The sequence below is a fragment of the Papio anubis genome, chromosome 4 (assembly GCF_008728515.1).
Source record: "Papio anubis isolate 15944 chromosome 4, Panubis1.0, whole genome shotgun sequence".
NCBI classification, from domain to species: domain Eukaryota; kingdom Metazoa; phylum Chordata; class Mammalia; order Primates; family Cercopithecidae; genus Papio; species Papio anubis.
In genome coordinates, this window is record NC_044979.1 from 122,297,691 (window position 1) to 122,315,473 (window position 17,783).

A 17,783-nucleotide genomic window follows, 5' to 3' on the forward strand; every position below is an offset into this window, starting at 1 on the left:
CACAGACTAAAAATAAGACTGATATATTTAAGATTGTGTGTGTGTGTATGTGCGTTTAAATTCAACTCAGTTAAAGGCATGCTTCCAGATAAGAATAGAAATTTCTATAATTTTGAATGTCCTAGATCTTGATGATTTGCACTCTAACCCTTCCCCAGAGTATATTTAATGTCAGTAAAAATATATGTTTTCTAAAATCAGAATATGAGACAACCAATTATGTTTAACAATAAAAAATCTGATAATGTACAGTTGGTTATTTTCTTGGAATACCACGATTTCATTTTTAGAGTTTCTCTGAGAGATAAAAGTTCTTATGCTTCTAAAACCTTTAAAAATATATATATATATTTATACTCATTGTTATAAATCTCATTTTATTAAAAATGTTGTGATATCTCACAGAGGACACTACCTACTTACCTTTATCTATGACGTAAGGATATTCAATATGAATTATATAAAACCTGCCCTTAGAAACTCAAGATTTAGAAAAATTTTAGCATTATATCTATTTGGGTGTAACTCCACATTGTAGAACAATATAGATACTTGATTGAGTTGGCAAGTATTCAATCCTGGTATAAACTGCAATGTCTCTTGCTAGGAGCAAAGACTTTAACCTGAAGTTAAATGAGGAAACTTGAGGTAAGGATTTTAGTTCCCCTCATGGGATATTTTCATATTTTTCCTAAAGGCACAGTGAAGGTAAAACGAGAGAGAAAAGTAGTTGACTTTTCACAAGTCTAAATGATGAGTAGCAAAAGGAAAGTAGAATTTAGGAAAGTGAATCCTATAGAAGTACATTTTTAAATGGGGAATGTGTATTTGCGTATCTGTATATCTGGCTTTGGGAAAGGGATAAACTATTTAATTGTAAGAGGGGGAAAGAAATATTACATTGAGGCCAGGCACGGTGGTTTATGCCTGTAATCTCAGCACTTTGGGAGGCCAAGGATGGCAGAACACCTGAGATCATGAGCTTGAGACCAGCCTGGCCAAAATGGTGAAACCCTGTCTCCAGTAAAAAATACAAAAAATTATCCCGGCGTGGTGGAGGGCACCTGTAATCCCAGCTACTCTGGAGGCTGAAGCAGAAGAATTGCTTGAACCCGAAAAGAGGAGGCTGCGGTGAGCCGAGATCGTGCCACTGTACTCCAACCTGGGTGACAGAGCGAGACTTCGTCTCAAACAGTAACAAAAATAAAAACAGAAATATTACATTGAACCTCTCCTAAACTCCCAGGGCATGAGAGTTTAATCAGAAAAACAAATAAATTAAGAACAATTCACAACTGTGATACAAAAATTATTTGCAACAAAAATAAAGCTCAATATATTTTGCTATCTCACAATTAAAATAAACAGCTTTGTTCACTGGAGAAACCTCAGAGGCGGTGCATGTGCGGGCGAGAAGATGGCGGCGGCGGGGGAAGCAGCGGGAGCAGGCGGAGGAACGCGGAGTTCCATTGAAACGCGCAGCCATGGCCCTCCACAGCCCGCAGTATACTTGTGGAGATTTTAGCCCTGATGAATTCAATCAGTTCTTTGTGACTCCTCGATCTTCAGTTGAGCTTCCTCCGTACACTGGAACAGTTCTGTGTGGCACACAGGCTGTGGATAAACTACCTGATGGACAAGAATATCAGAGAATTGAGTTTGGTGTCAATGAAGTCATTGAATCCAGTGACACGTTGCCGAGAACCCCTAGCTACAGTATTTCCAGCACACTGAACCCTCAGGCCCCTGAATTTATTCTCAATTGTAGAACTTCCAAAACAACCCCTGATGGTATCACTAAAGAAGCAAACTATGGCTCCATCGACTGCCAGTACCCAGGCTCTGCCCTCGCTTTGGATGGAAGTTCTAATGTGGAGGCGGAAGTTTTGGAAAATGATGGTGTCTCAGGTGGTCTCGGACAAAGGGAGCGTAAAAAGAAGAAAAAGTGGCCACCTGGATATTACAGCTATTTGAAAGATGGTGGTGATGATACTATTTCCACAAAAGCCCTGGTCAATGGCCATGCCAGTTCGGCAGTCCCCAACAGTGTCAGTGCAGAGGATGCAGATTTTATGGGTGACATGCCCCCGTCCGTTACTCCCAGGACTTGTAACAGCCCCCAGAACTCCACGGACTCTGTCAGTGACACTGTGCCTGACAGTCCTTTCCCCGGAGCACTCAGCAGTGACACCAGGACTGCAGGGTGGCCGGAGGGGGTGCCCAGGGCTAATTTTGGCCAGTCCTGCTTCTCTACAGAGGCTGACAGAGACACCCTGTCAAGGACAGCTGGGGCTCAGCCCTGCGTTGGTACCGATACCACTGAAAACCTTGGAGTTGCTAATGGGCAAATACTTGAATCCACGGGTGAGGGCACAGCTACCAACGGGGTGGAGTTGCACACCACGGAAAGCATAGACTTGGACCCAACCAAACCCGAGAGTGCATCACCTCCGGCTGACGGCACGGGCTCTACATCAGGCACCCTTCCTGTCACCCAGCCCAAGTCCTGGGCCAGTCTGTTTCATGATTCTAAGCCCTCTTCCTCCTCGCTGGTGGCCTATGTGGAAATTAAGTATTCCCCTCCCGCCGTATCTCTCCTGGTTTCTGTAAAGCAGGTTGAAGTCAAAGAAGGGCTTGTTCCAGTTTCAGAGGATCCTGTAGCCATAAAGATTGCAGTGACTGGAGAATGCAACCCTAATCCATAAACCAGTGCCGTTGCAACCCCACGGGCTGATCAGTAAAGGGAAGTGGTGATACATTAATGCTACACTGCAGGCACTGGCTGCTTGCCCGCCGATGTACCACCTGATGAAGTTCATTCCTCTGTATTCCAAAGTGCAAAGGCCTCGTACGTCAACACCCATGATAGACAGCTTTGTTCGGCTAATGAATGAGTTTATTAATATGCCATACCTCCAAAACCCCGACAAGCTCTTGGAGATAAAATCGTCAAGGGCATTCACCCTGGAGCTGCCTTTGAGCCCACATGTATTTACAGACTCCTGACAGTTAACAAGTCAAGCCTGCCTGAAAAGGGTCGACAAGATGATGCTGAGGAATACTTAGGCTTCATCCTAAATGGACTTCACGAAGAAATGTTGAACCTAAAGAAGATTCTCCCACCAAATAATGAAAAACTTACGATTTCCAATGGCCCCCAAAACCACTCTATTAATGAAGAAGAGCAGGAAGAACAAGGTGAAGAAAGCGAGGATGAATGGGAGCAAGTGGACCCCCGGAACAAGACTTCCGTCACCCGCCAGGCGGAGTTTGTTCAGACTCCAGTCACCGGCATTTTTGGTCTGTGGTTTACCAGCAGAGTTCAAAAGAATCTGCCACTTTGCAGCCATTTTTTCACATTGCAGTAGGATATCCAGTGTAACAAGATACGCACACCCCAGGATGCACTGGAGAGCTTGGTGGCAAGAGAATCTGTCCAAGGTTATACCACAAAAACCAAACAAGAAGTTGAGATAGTCGAAGAGTGACTGGAAAAACTCGCTCCTCTCCTTGTGCTACACCTGAAACGATTCGTTTATGAGAAGACTGGTGGGTGCCAGAAGCTTATCAAAAATATTGAATATCCTGTGGACTTGGAAATTAGTAAAGAACTGCTTTCTCCAGGGGTTAAAAATAAGAATTTTAAATGCCACAGAACCTATTGGCTCGTTGCAGTGGTCTACCATCACGGCAACAGTGCGACGGGAGGCCAATCCACTACAGACGTCTTCCAGATCGGTCTGAATGGCTGGCTGCGCATTGATGACCATACACTCAAGGTGATCAGCCAGTACCAGGTGGTGAAACCAACTGCTGAACGCACAGCCTACCTCCTGTATTACCGCCGAGTGGACCTGGTGTAAACCCTCTGTGTGCTGTGTGTGCGCCCAGTGCCCGCTTCGTAGGACACCACCTCACACTCACTTTCCGCCTCTCTTTAGTGGCTCTTTAGAGAGAGACTCTTTCTCCCTTTGCAAGAATGGGCTAGAACGAAAAGGAGATGCCTTGGGGTTCGTGCACAACATAGTTTCTGTTGACTCTAATTTCCAAATCAAAATCATTTGGTTGAAACAGACTGTCGCTTGATTTTAGAAAATCCACAAAAACCCATATTTCTGAAATAAGGCTGATTCCTTAGATAAAAAAGCGGATTTGATCCCCAGTCTCATTGCTTAGTAGAATAAGTCCTGCACCAGCAACAACACTTGTAAATTTGTGAAAATGAATTTTCTCTTTCCTTAAAAAAGAAATTTTTTAATCCGTCACACTTTTCTTCCCTAGCCTTTAGATTTGTTAAATGATAAAAATGAGCCAGTTATCAAAGAAGAACTAGTTCTTACTTCAAAAGAAAAATAAACATAAAAAATAAGTTGCTGGTTCCTAACAGGGAAAATTTTAATAATTGCTTGGAGAGAAACTGCTTACATACACATTGCAGATCAAATATTTGGAGTTAAAATGTTAGTCTACATAGATGGGTGATTGTAACTTTATTGTCATTAAATGATTTCAAATCGCATTCATGCTTCTGTGTACACATAACGAAAAATGGGCAAATAATGAAGATCTCTCCTTCAGTCTGCTCTGTTTAATTCTGCTGTCTGCTCTTCTCTAATGCTGTATCCCTAATTGTACACAGTTTAGTGATATCTAGGAGTATAAAGTTGTCGCCCATCAATAAAAATCACAAAGTTGGTTAAAAAAAAAAAGAAAAAGAAAGAACCTCAGAGACAGTGAAACAAAGGAATTAAGAGGTATGAGGAGAAAATAAGAGTAAGGTGACACCAGAGGAGTGATATGCAAGAGATCACGTTGCTGGTATGTATGCTGTGGTTCATTCAAAGAGAATATTTTCATGGACCTACTTCATGTTTAGATTTTAGGTTTGTATGAGTTCACTACATCAAAATTTAAATTAAAAAAAAAAAAGCAAACCAACCATATTTCAATAACAAGAGTGTGGTATGCAAAAGGAATTTTTACTATTCCCATGTTGTGTCCCTGAAGCTATTAATACAAGATAGAAATACAAGGAAATAAACTAAACCAATAGGGTTAAGTTATAATTCTGTTAATGTTAATGAGGCTGTAAAGTGAACAATAAATATGAGAATAAAAAAGTTAGAAGGTAGCATAAAGAAATAAAGATATGAAAAAAAGAAGGAAATACAAGAGAAATGGGGAACAGAATGAGAAGCTCTGACATATGTTTAATGGGAAGTCTGGAAATTAAGTAGAGAGAGACAAAATTCAAAGAGAAAAACAGGGTAAATTTTTTCAAACTTGATGAATGGCATGATCATCAAGTTGAGGAAATACAAAACATTCTATAAAAGCAATCTAATTCTGGAGAAAAAAACTAAAACTTTGCTTTTGTGAAACTTGGCAACTCATGTATTTTTCTATCATTTTCCAGTAATAATTGAAGGGATTATAGCACTACAGCCAAATTTGACATTGAGGAATATTTATAATTCTTTACAAGTTTCCAAATTCTACTTTTAAATGACCTTTTAGAGTTTAATACTAATTTTAATATTTTAATTAAATTTCATAATCACTATTAAATTTCATAATATAATCAATTTAATAACATAATTAATTATTGTAAATTAAACCAAAAAATCATATGAACAAAAAATAGTATAAAATCTGGCAATGATAGAAGTTTATGAAGATAGTGGCAAGTGAAAACTCCCATACACTATATTAGGAAATGTAAATTGACATATCTACTTGTGGTGAAAACTTTGCATTATCGAGGAGGTTGAAAATGCACATACTCAACCATCCAGGAATTTCCCCTCTATATGGAAACATTCATACTTGTGATGAGGACACATACCTAAGATTTCAGTGCAGTATAAACACAGCACATTGTAAAAAGCCCCAGATACTTATGAAAAAGAGGATACAGCTGTAAGCTGTCAAAAGGTATATAATGTAAAGCTATAAGAAAATTATGTGAACCTAATTTCCATCTATCAATAATGATAAATCTGAAGAAAATAATACATCGGGCAACCTTCCCCCAGACAGATTTCCAGATATTACATTTATGTGAAGATTTTTAGCACTCAAGAAAATCACTAAACATTTTTTATGAATGTGTGCTCTGTGTGTATGTATGTGTGTGTATGCGTGTGTGTAAATGAAAGGGGAGAATTTTTATCCAATTTCAGTAAAATGATTACAAAAACGAGGAATGGGTTTGGTGAGGGTACAAAGGATTCACTAACAGCAATGCTACTGCAACATTTTATAACATTTTAACATTACTTTATAAAAATAAAAGTTATGGAAGAAAGTTAACATTTACTAAATATATTCTGTATAATTAAGATATGACATAAAAATTTTATATACACTAAGATTGCACATGTTGCTTTTTCTACTTCAAACAAGTTTACATATTCCCTTCTTGCTTTTAATATATATTGTTCTTTATATTTATTCAGAATGTTATTCTAGGCTTATGTCTTTTCTAAATTTGGTAAAATAGTACATTTTTTTTGAAAATTATGGTGATGTTTTATTGTAATACTATTACTTGATACAATAAGAAATTGGAAACCCTCTTTTGTTATAAATTTACTGATCCATGTGGAAAAAGACATTTGAGAACCATTGGTGGAAAGCATGTTTATAACAGTTGTGAGGAAGTATAGTAGCCAGGGCTACCAACAGGGAGTGTTGGGGAAAAACTGGAAAATTAAAATCCACAAATTTTTAATGCCATCATTCCATAAGTGAAATATGAATGATGACCATTAGCCACAGGAAAAAACGAATAAACTAATGTTAGGTTTTCTAGTGAATTTTACATGTCAAGTGTTACTGACTTTCATAAATTGCATACCTTGTACTTGCAATATTTAACATGTGACTGCATTTAATATGTGAAGATGAAAATCAACACTTGACTCCTGGCAAAACTCTACGTATTTATTTATTTATTTATTTATTTTATTTTATTTATTTATTTATTTTTGTTGTTGTTGTTGAGACAGAGTCTCGCTTTGTCGCCCAGACTGGAGTGCAGTGGCCGGATCTCAGCTCACTGCAAGCTCCGCCTCCTGGGTTCACGCCATTCTCCTGCCTCAGCCTCCCGAGTAGCTGGGACTACAGACGCCCGCCACCTCGCCCGTCTAGGTTTTTGTATTTTTTAGTAGAGACGGGGTTTCACCGTGTTAGCCAGGATGGTCTCAATCTCCTGACCTTGTGATCCGCCCATCTCGGCCTCCCAAAGTGCTGGGATTACAGGCTTGAATTTTATTTATTTTTAAGACAGAGTCTTGCTCTGCTGGCCAGGCTGGAGTGCAGTGGCAGGATCTCGGTTCACTGCAAACTCCACCTCCGGGCTCAAAAAATTCTCCTGCCTCAGCCTCCTATCAGGGGAAACTCCACCCCCGATATTTAACATGGGTTCTTTTCTATTTCCCTAAGCATTGGCTGGTCTGATAAAAAAAGGGAACGAGTGCAAGAGAGAGAAATTTTAAAGCTGGGTGTTCGGGGGAGACATCACATGTTGGCGGTTTCCATGACGCTCCCTGAGCTGTAAAATCAGCAAAGTTTTATTAGCGATTTTCAAAAGGGGAGGGAGTGTAAGAATAGGGTGTGGGTCACAGAGATCACATGCTTCACAAGGTAATAAAATATCACAAAGCAACTGGAGGTAGGGCAAGATCACAGGACTGCAGGATGGGGTGAAATTAAAATTGCTAATGAAGCTTCAGGCATGCATTGTCATTGATAACATCTTATCAGGAGACAGAGTTTGAGAGCAGACAACCTGTCTGACCAAAATTTGTTAGGTGGGAATTTCCTCATCCTAATAAGCCTGGGAGAGCTACAGGAGACTGGGGCTTATTTCATGCCTTCGGCTTCAACTCTAAGACACGGCCGCCTCCAAGCGGGCCGTTCATAGGCCTACCCTCAAGGGCGCATTCTCTTTCTCAGGGATGTTCCTGGCTGAGAAAAAGAATTCAGCGATATTTCTCCTATTTGCTTCTGAAAGAAGAAAAATATGGCTCTGTTCCACCTGCTCAGCGGCAGTCAGAATTCAAGGCTATCTCCCTTGTTCCCTGAACATTGCTGTTATCCTGTTCCTTTTTCAAGGTGCCCACATTTCATATTGTTCAAACACACGTGCTCTACAAACAATTTGTGCAGTTAACGCAATCATCATAGGGTCCTGAGGCGACATACATCCTCCTCAGCTTATGAAGATGATGGGATTAAGAGATTAAAGACAGCCATAGGAAATCACAAGGGTATTGATTGGGGAAGTGATAAGTGTCCATGAAATCTTCAAAATTTATGTTCAGAGATTGAAGTAAAGACAGGTGTAAGAAATTATGAAAGTATTAATTAGGGGAACTAATAAATGTCCATGAAATCTTCACAATTTATTTTCTTCTGCCGCAGCTTCAGCTGGTCCCTCTGTTTGGGGTCCCTGACTTCCCACAACAGCCTCCCGAGTAGCTGGGATTATAGGCATGTGTCACCACACCCAGTTAATTTTTTTGTATTTTTAGTAGAGATAGGGTTTCACCATGTTGGCCAGGCTGGTCTCGAACTCCTGATCTCAGATAATCCGCCTGCCTTGGCCTCCCAAAGTGCTGGGATTACAGGTGTGAGCCACTGTGCCCAGCCTATTTTTTTTTTTAATTTAATTCTTCTTCACCTAACTCAGAATATTACTGTTTCATGTCCCATTGTTTCTGTAACATACTGTTTTGATACTCAACGTTCTGTTACTTCAAATATTATGAGGATTTCTTTCATTTGCTTGTTTAACCTTTTCTCTTCCTCTTCCTTCTTTTCTTCCTCATTCTCTTTGTCCTCTTCTTCCTTCTTCCTAATTGATATATGATGATTATAAATTAGATAGATAGATAGACAGATAGATAGATCTGTAAATATACTCACTTCTTTCATTGCTAGAGACATTACCTGCCTCAACAAAATCATCTAAACGTTTATCTACTTTATTAATGTTACCCTAAGTATCAGGCCCTATTACAAACTAAAGTCAACAGTTTATTCCAAATTTACCAACATAGGAGTTGCCTTTGAACAAGAAGGTATCATGAATGTAAACAAATAATGATATATAATTCTGCACAGTAAAATACAAAGAGAACTAAAACTATTTAACCAATAGTCAAAGGCAGCAAATGGTATCATAAACAGAGCAGAAATAAGTCATTAGTTACAAATTTTCCCAGCTGTAACTCTCTGCCCCAAATATTTAGACTTAATACATATCTTTGCAGGTTGGAAGGATAAGAATCAGAACAGATGGTTTACAACAGTGGGAAAATATGTTTAACTGTCTAGTTTTACCCTGTAGCCCACAGTAAAGTACTACTGAAAATAAGACCCTAACTTAACTTATAACTTGAAAACATGGTGAAAGTATTTTTTTCTCTCACTGTGAAAGACAGTGGGGTATCCAAAACACCCAGAGACCCTCCGCTTTTATAGTAAACTTTTGCTCACTGTGGAGCAGCATCTAGACCTGTTATGCTGACCAAATCACCTGTATAGAGAGACGAGGTTCAACTATTTGGTCTGTAATGGCTCTGCCTGAGTGCAGGTTGGACACACATTTCTGACATTCTGAAATTTAGAATGACAATGCAGGGCTTACCAAAGTGAGAAGGACCCAAAATATCTGTGGCCCTGTGTGTGGAAAGTGAAAGCTCTTTATACACAACTGGACCACAGGATTCACTGCAGACAGAGCCTTCACGTGCTCAATATGGACAAGGAGGAAGTCACAGCTTCCAACTCCAGGCTTTCCCTTTTACCAGTTTCAATGCAATTGGTTATGCGCTCTCATCAAATCACCCATAGTGTGCAGAAGGTAAAATAGCAGGAATGTGGCAGCATTTCGAAGTTACCAAGGAAGCAAAATACAACATCAGTGAAAAGGCATTATCATAGGCTAAGCTTTTTAAGGATTATGTGAGATACACGCATGGAATATTCACTAAGGACCTGGGTCACAATATGTGTGAATCTCACTGAGTCAGACTGGTGTCTCAGAAAAAAATGGATCCTTGTCTCACTTAACATTTAAACCCTCTGTAATTATTTCAGAGGAGGACAGCTCTTGCACATATTTGGAGGATATTCTAATTCTTTCAGTCCAGTGGTTTTTGGCTACTTCATTTAAATTCCCATTCTGTGAGCACTTCAGAAAGAGCTATGTCAGCAATGGAGTCTCTACCAATTTTGCTTTTCTTGACCCTGGAGTTCTCCACTGTTCTCATCATACCCTTGTCAGTCTTGGGTTGTTTTCATTCTCTGCTTTTTCCGTATAATCTGTTTGATGGCCACATCTGGTTAGGAAAGTTCAACTAGTCTACTTATCTGTTTCTCCACAAATGAATGGCAGATATGGGCTTTTCCTGATTCTTCTCAAACTTATTCAGCTCTTAAAACAATCCTAATAAATGCCTAGTTTCCCAGCTTTCCACCTCGTTTGGGATGTGTTCCAGATATTTTAATTTTTAATGAAATGTTATTTACATTGAAATAACTGGATTAGATTTTGGATCTCTATTTTGAACTTTTAGCTTACAACACGGTGTCATCTAATGGCATGTGTGACTCAAGTGTATTGAACAGGGTTCTCACAATTGATACCTGTCCAAATTGTAAAGGAAATCAGTGATATCCTGTACTTCTTTGCCAATCTTTACCAATGCTATATAACTAATGACTAGCAAGAAAGACACATGATGAATAAAAGTGGGCCCAGCCTGAGCAGGGAGGGGAGAGGATAGCTCGCTCTTATGGTTAGGGGTGGCCATGGCAGTAGTATAAGATGCTGTTATCCTAGGGGAAACTTGGAATACCAGTCAGCTTCAATGTGACCTATCAAGGCTCGCAAGATGCCTGAAACTACCAGGGGATCTATGGGAATTACAGGTTAGGTGTGTATAAGTATTTGATATAGAGGCTATGACACCTATAGAGTAGACTGGAAGCTCTTGCTACAGGGATTTTGCCATTTATTGTATCGTATAAATTTGTAACTTTTCATTTTCTTATTTGATAATGTTCTTTTATTTTGTAATCAAGTATTTCAGTGACAATAAATCAAATAAAAAGAAAGTTAACATTTAATTAATAGTTGAGTTCCACATTTTAATTTTCTACAGAAATTTTCCAATAAAAGTAGTATTTGCACAGATTGTTGATACATACAATCAGTTAAAAAAGAAATCTGTATAAGAATCATTAGTATCTACTGAATATCAGAAATTATTTTGGATGTAATGATAATGAATTAAGCTCAGCATTTGCAGAGAGGGCCTTTACACAGCACTATGAAGAATGACATTTTATTGAGATCAAATGTTTTCCCAAAATAATTTTACTCATTTTAATGTTTAACTAAAATACAGGTGAGTATTTTAATGCAAAGGCACTATTAGCAAATAAAAACTCCAAAAACAATCAGTGCTACCTGTTTTACACTAGTTCCAATTGATGTTTCAAATAGAAAATCGGTAAAGTGAATTCCAATAGTAATGGGTTCCATTTTTCACCAAATTTGTAGAATAGAAGTTCACTCTATAAAATACAAAATATCTGACATTTTACTGAATGTTTCTGTAAATTCAGTCATGAGTTAAAGGTAAAATTTTTTTTTGTGGTGGCAAAACAAATACAAACTTTCATGTAGCATGGATTTATAATAATTTTAAGAAAAGCATGGAGTAGGAATGCACTTTGAATTTGTTAGGGTGCAGGTAGTTAATTAACAGATACTGTGCTGTATTATCAGAACAGGACTGAAATATTTATTTCTTCTGGGAGTATTGGCTACCAATGGCTTGTAGCTGAGTTCCTTCCCCAAAATTTATCTGGTCAAAGATAGCTGCCTCAGCCAAAGTTGTGACACCCTTGCTGGAGGCAGCTGAACTCTAATAACTGATATCTGTGGGAATAAAAGGTCCCAGTTCCCTTGTCTCAAGAGAACAAATAATAAGGGTTATCACATTCTTAAAATCCTACATGCAGTTGACTGAGGCTTCTGTTGCAACTACATCAAAGCCCAACTTCCACTTCTAACAAAGCCAGTTCTCTTTACTTACTTTTGGACATGTTTTTCAAAATTCTCAACAAACATCTGCACTCAAATCTCTCTATTGGTGTCTGTTTGTGGCAATTCGACTTTATAGTAAAAGTAGTTTTAGGAAACAAACACTTACATGGAATATTGGAGCTGTATCACAAACCAGATAATTCACAGTGACAACCCCATTACTGGTGGGAGCAGATAGCCCTTGGCATGTTGCAGAAGTTCACTGTGGTGAATTCACATGGAATGAAGTTGGAGGGAAATGCACTCATAACTCATGCATTTCAAAGGTTCTGGGTTGTAGTGATTATAAGGACTATTAAATTGGTATTTCTTTGGGGCTATGGAAATACAGGAAAAAACAACTGTGAAAAGCTGAGGCTGATTAATCACGAACTAAAAAATAAATGTGAAAGCCAGTGAGTTTTTAAGAGGATATAAAAAACTTTCGCAACATTCAGAAGAAAATAAAGAAGAAATCCAGGAGGTAATTTAATGTTTGTGATGCTCTAGAGAAATCAGCATTCTCAAAACCAGATGGTCTGCTATACTACTGTCAGGACCATGATTGGGAGGCAGTGGAACACTGAGACTTGTGATAGAATATCTGGAATGACACACTTGAGAAATACTGAATCTTCAGATTTCGCTGAACTCTCTGGGCTTGAGGGATCCATCTGCTCCTCTCTATCAATGGCTAGTGCAGTTTCCTTGACTTAGAAGTAGATGGACCCTGCCTTTTTACAACTCACAAGCCCCTGAGGTCTATACATTTCCATCCAACATGCAGAATAATGACTAGTGTGAAGTCAGACCATGGAATGGATGTTATAGGTTTGCCAAAGACGAAGGGGCCTATATTATGCAGAAGCTTCAGGACATATCTAATAAGTATTGGCAGGGGCAGGGGAAGTACTTTTGAGATTGTATCTTGAGATTGCGGGATCAAGTGGGAATAGAAACATTAAGTTCGAGAGTTTAGGGAGTGATATCAGCAACATGGCAAAATAGCAGGTCCCAAATTCCTCCCATGCACACAGACAAAAATATTTAGCAATTATCCATGGATAAAATATAGCTCTGAGGGAGCTCCAAAGTACAATTAAGATGGTGTAGCAGCTCAGTGAAGCACAATAAAACAAAAATGGCTGTGTGGAAAAGGGTGAGAAGCATTTTATCTGCATGGCTGCATTCCCCAAGCTGGCAAACCTCAGTGCCAGAAAGAATCCCCTAAGCCACAAATATCCTGTGGGGGGAAAAGGAGAGTAGGAAGACAGCAGCAGCATTTGCTACCAGGAACTACATCAGCCTTTGCTGCCACCACAAATCCACACAAGCTTTGCCACCAAGGATGCCTCCAGTCTTTGCCAAAACAAACTCCAGCTGCTGGAGTTGCTCAGAGCCCATGCTGCAGCACCTCCCTGGAGCCAGAGCTACCATGCATCCACCAGATTCAATATCAACATACCTCCTTGGACAAGCAATTTTTCACACTTAGGCCATCTGGATCAGGCACCATCATGCATGCTGGAGCCAGCATCCCTGCACGTTAGCAGACTCAGTTCCACTATACACACCAGACAGTCTGCCCTCACACATGCCCATCAATAAGGGTCTTTTCCTACCAAAGCCAGACTAAAGTTTGGAAAGGTGATTGCTTCTTCAAATGTGTAGAGAGTAATACAAGGTTACAAGAAACACAAAACAACAGAAAAGCATGGTGCAATCAAACGGCCAAAATAAACTTCCAGTAACTGACCTCAGATAAATAGGATATATAAATTGTCTAATAAATAACTCAATAGAATTATTTTTAAAATGTTCATAAGATACAACAAAACACAAATAGACAAATCAATGAAATCAGGAAAATAATAAATGAACAAGAGAAGTTCAACAAAGAAATAGACATCATAAAAATTTCTGAACCTAAAGAATACAATGACTAAAATAAAAAATGCAGTAGAGTTGCATCATACCTGATCAAGATGAAATCAGTGAACCTGAAGACAAATTATTTGAAATTATCTAGAGGATAAAAAATAAATAAAAAAGGAAAGAATACCCACGAGGTTTATAGGACACCATTAATCAAACTGATCTACACATTGGAGGACTTATAGAAGAAGGAGAAAGAGAGTGAAAGGTAAAGAATGCTTATTTAAAGATGGCATATTGAGTATAGTGCACACTGCTCGGGTGATAGATACACTGATATCTCAGAAATCACCACTAAATAACTTATTCATGTAACAAACACCACCTGTTCTTAAAAAGCCTATTGAAATAAAAAAGGAAAAAAATGCAAAAATAAAGAAATAATGACAGAAAACCTCCTAAATCTTGGGAAGAAAACAGACATCCAAATTTAAGAAGCCCAAAGGTTCCCAGTTAGCTTGGACATAAAGAGGTCTACACTGAGACACATTATAGATACATTATAATATGTTGTCTCACGTTTTTGAAAACAAATTAAGAAAAAAAATTTTAAATAGCTATTTTAAAGGGCTACCAACATAATAACATTGTCTTACACATGCCTCTGTAACTTAAAAAGTCATGTAACTTTTATTGTAACCATTAAACTTAACATGACTATCTTTCCTTCATCTTGTCTTCACAGTAGTGGCAGCAATTTTCCCTCCTTTTACCAGGCCTTGACCTCGTGCCCTTGCTGTATTAGTCCTTTCTGGCACTACTATAAAGAAATACCTGAGAGTAAGCAATTTATAAGGAAAATAGTTTCAATTGACTCATGATTCTTTAGGCTGTACAGGAAGCATGGCACTATCTGCCCAGCTTCTGGGGAGGCCACAGGAAACCTACAATCACGGCAGAGGATGAAGGGGGAAGTAGGCACATCGCAAGGCCGGAACAGGGGGAAGAGAGAGAAAGCGTAGTGCCACACACTTTCAAACAACCAGACCTAATGGGAACTGTATCACAAGAACAGCACCAAAGGGATGGTGCTTAAACATTCATGAAGGATTCACCCCCATGATCCAATCATCCCACCCCCAAACCAGGTTCTACCTTCAACACTGAGTATTACAATTTAACATGAGATTTGGGTAGGGACACAGATCCAAACCATATCATTCTTTCCCTGGCCCCTCTAAAATCTCATGTACTCACACTGCAAAATGCAATCATCCCTTCTCAACAGTTCCCAAAATCTTAACTTATTCTAGCATTAACTAAAAAGTCCAAAGTCCAAGGTGTCATCTGAGACAAGGCTAATCCCTTCCACTTATGAGCCTGTAAAATCAAAAAGCAAGTTAGTTCCTACCAGGATACAATGGGAGTATAGGCATTTAGTAAATACTCCCATTCCAAAAAGGAGAAACTGGCCAAAAGAAGGGGGATTCAGGCCCCATGCACATCAAAAACCCAGTAGGGTGGTCGTTAATTCTTAGCACTTCAAAATAATCTCCTTTGACTTCATTCCTCATATCCAGGGCACACTGGTGCAAGAAGTGGTCTTCCAAGGTCTTGGACAGCTCTTCTCCTGTGGCTTTGTAGGGGTCAGTACCAGTGGTTACTCTCATGGGCTGGTATTGAATGCCTGTGGCCTTTCCACGTGCAGGGTGTGAGCTGCCAGTGGCTCTACCATTCCAGGGTTTGGGGAACAGTGGCCTTCTTCTCATGACACCACTAGGTGGTACCTCAGTGGGAACTCTGTGTGCAGGATTCAGCCCATATTTTCCTTCAGCACTGCCCTAGTAGAGGTTTTCCAAGAGGGCTCCATTCCTGCAGCAGGCTTCTTCTGGGACATTGAATCTTTTCCACACATCCTCTGAAATCTAGGTAGAGGCTCCCAAGTCTCAACTATTTCACACTATGAACCCACAGGCTTAACACCATATGGAAACTGCCAAAGCTTACAGTTTGCAGTTTCTGAAGCAGTGACCCTAACTGGGTCTCTTTGAGCCATGACTGGAGCTAGAGCAGCAGGGATGTGAGGCAAAGTTCCCCAAGGCTGTGCAGGCCAGCAGGGCTCTGGGCTCCTCCCATAAAACCATTCTTCCCTCCTATCCCTCCATGCCTGTGATGGGAGAGGCTGCCATAAAGGTCTCTGAAACGCCTTTGAGGTAGCTGGCTCCTTTTCACATATGCACATATGTGCAGCCTGCCTGAATTCCCACCCTGAATATTGTCTTTTCTTTTCTACCACATAGCCAGGCTGCTAATTTTTCAAACTTTATGTTCTACTTCCCTTTTAAATATAAGCTACACTTTTATATCATTTTTTTTGTTCATGAGTATGAGCACAGATTGTTAGAAGTAGCCAAGCCAAATCTTGAAAGCTTTGTCCTTAGAAAATTCTTCTACCAGATACCTAAATTATCATTCTGAAGTTGAAACTTCCACAGATTCCTAGGGCAGAGGCACAATACCTCCAACCGCTTTGCTAATGCATAGCAAAAGTGACCTTTATTCCAATTCCCAATTAGTTCCCCATCTCCATCTGAGACCTCCTCAGCCTGGTCTTTTACTATTGGCATTTGGTCATAACCATTCAACAAGTCTCTAGGAAGTTCCAAATTTTCCCTCATTTTCCTGTTTTCTTATGAGCCCTCCACATTCTTCCAATATCTGCCTGTTCCCAATTCCAAAGCTGCATCCACATTTTCAGGTATCTTTCTAGCAATACCCTACTCCTTTGTACAAATTTTCAGTAGATTCCACTCTTGCCCTTCTACTAAGAAATAGCTGACAGTGTGTAATTTATAAAGAAAAGATGTTTAATTGACTGGTAATTCTGTAGGTTGTACAGGAAACATGGCAGCATCTGCTTCACCTGTGAAGAGGCCTCAGGAAGCCTACAATCGATGTGGAAGGTGAAGGGGGAAGCAGGTACATCTTACATTGCCAGAGCAGGAGGAAGATAAGGAGGTGGGGATGCCACACACTTTTAAACAATCAGATCTTGTGAGAACTCTACCATGAGAACAACACCAAAGGGATGGCACTAAACCATTTATGAAGGATCCACCCCCATGATCCAATCACCTCCCACCAGGCCCCACCTCCAATACAGGGGGTTACAATTGAACATGAGATTTGGGTGGAGACACAGATGCAAACCATATCAACTTGCTAAATTGGTATAGACTATGTTTATCCTGTGATGAGAAAACTCAGTGATTCTTGCCTCCTCTATGATTCTGTTAATCATTTTCTTTTAGAGTAATTTTATCTCACTAATATTCTCATTAACTGTTTTTTTCAGACATATCCAATTTTCTCTATTTAAAAGAAAACAAAATAGGAAACACCACTCCTTCTTTATCCAAACCATTTTCTCAGTTTGTCATTTTCTTTGCCATCTTAAATTTGTTTTTGTTTATTTTATTTTTACTAACATCTATCAATCTACTATTTATATTAGAAATTAATTTTAGCATACTCGTTTACTTTCTATGCAACTCCTCATATACCTCATTTATTTCTGTTAAGGATGCTCTGCACACCGTCAAACTAAATATTCATTATTTTCAGTTTTCATGTTTTTCCTAATGTAAATAATAACAACTTCCATCGCTTTCTCCACTGCCTAACTAAATCTTCTCCACCCACTCCTTCCACAGCCCACTACAGCGTTGGTAGTACCAGTTGGATATATTATCTCCTGTGTACCCACAAAAAAATCTGTTTTTGTTATTAATTCATAAGCTTATCA

General features: G+C 39.3%; 1 pseudogene across 1 annotated transcript; it reads left to right on the forward strand.

Annotated features, from left to right (window-relative positions):
* Positions 1–1,263: 1,263 nt before the first annotated feature.
* LOC103882830 lies at positions 1,264–4,724 on the forward strand (annotated as a pseudogene). The gene has a single exon (XR_001900354.3). The product of XR_001900354.3 is annotated as a ubiquitin carboxyl-terminal hydrolase 10 pseudogene (transcript).
* The last annotated feature ends 13,059 nt before the right edge of the window (positions 4,725–17,783 follow it).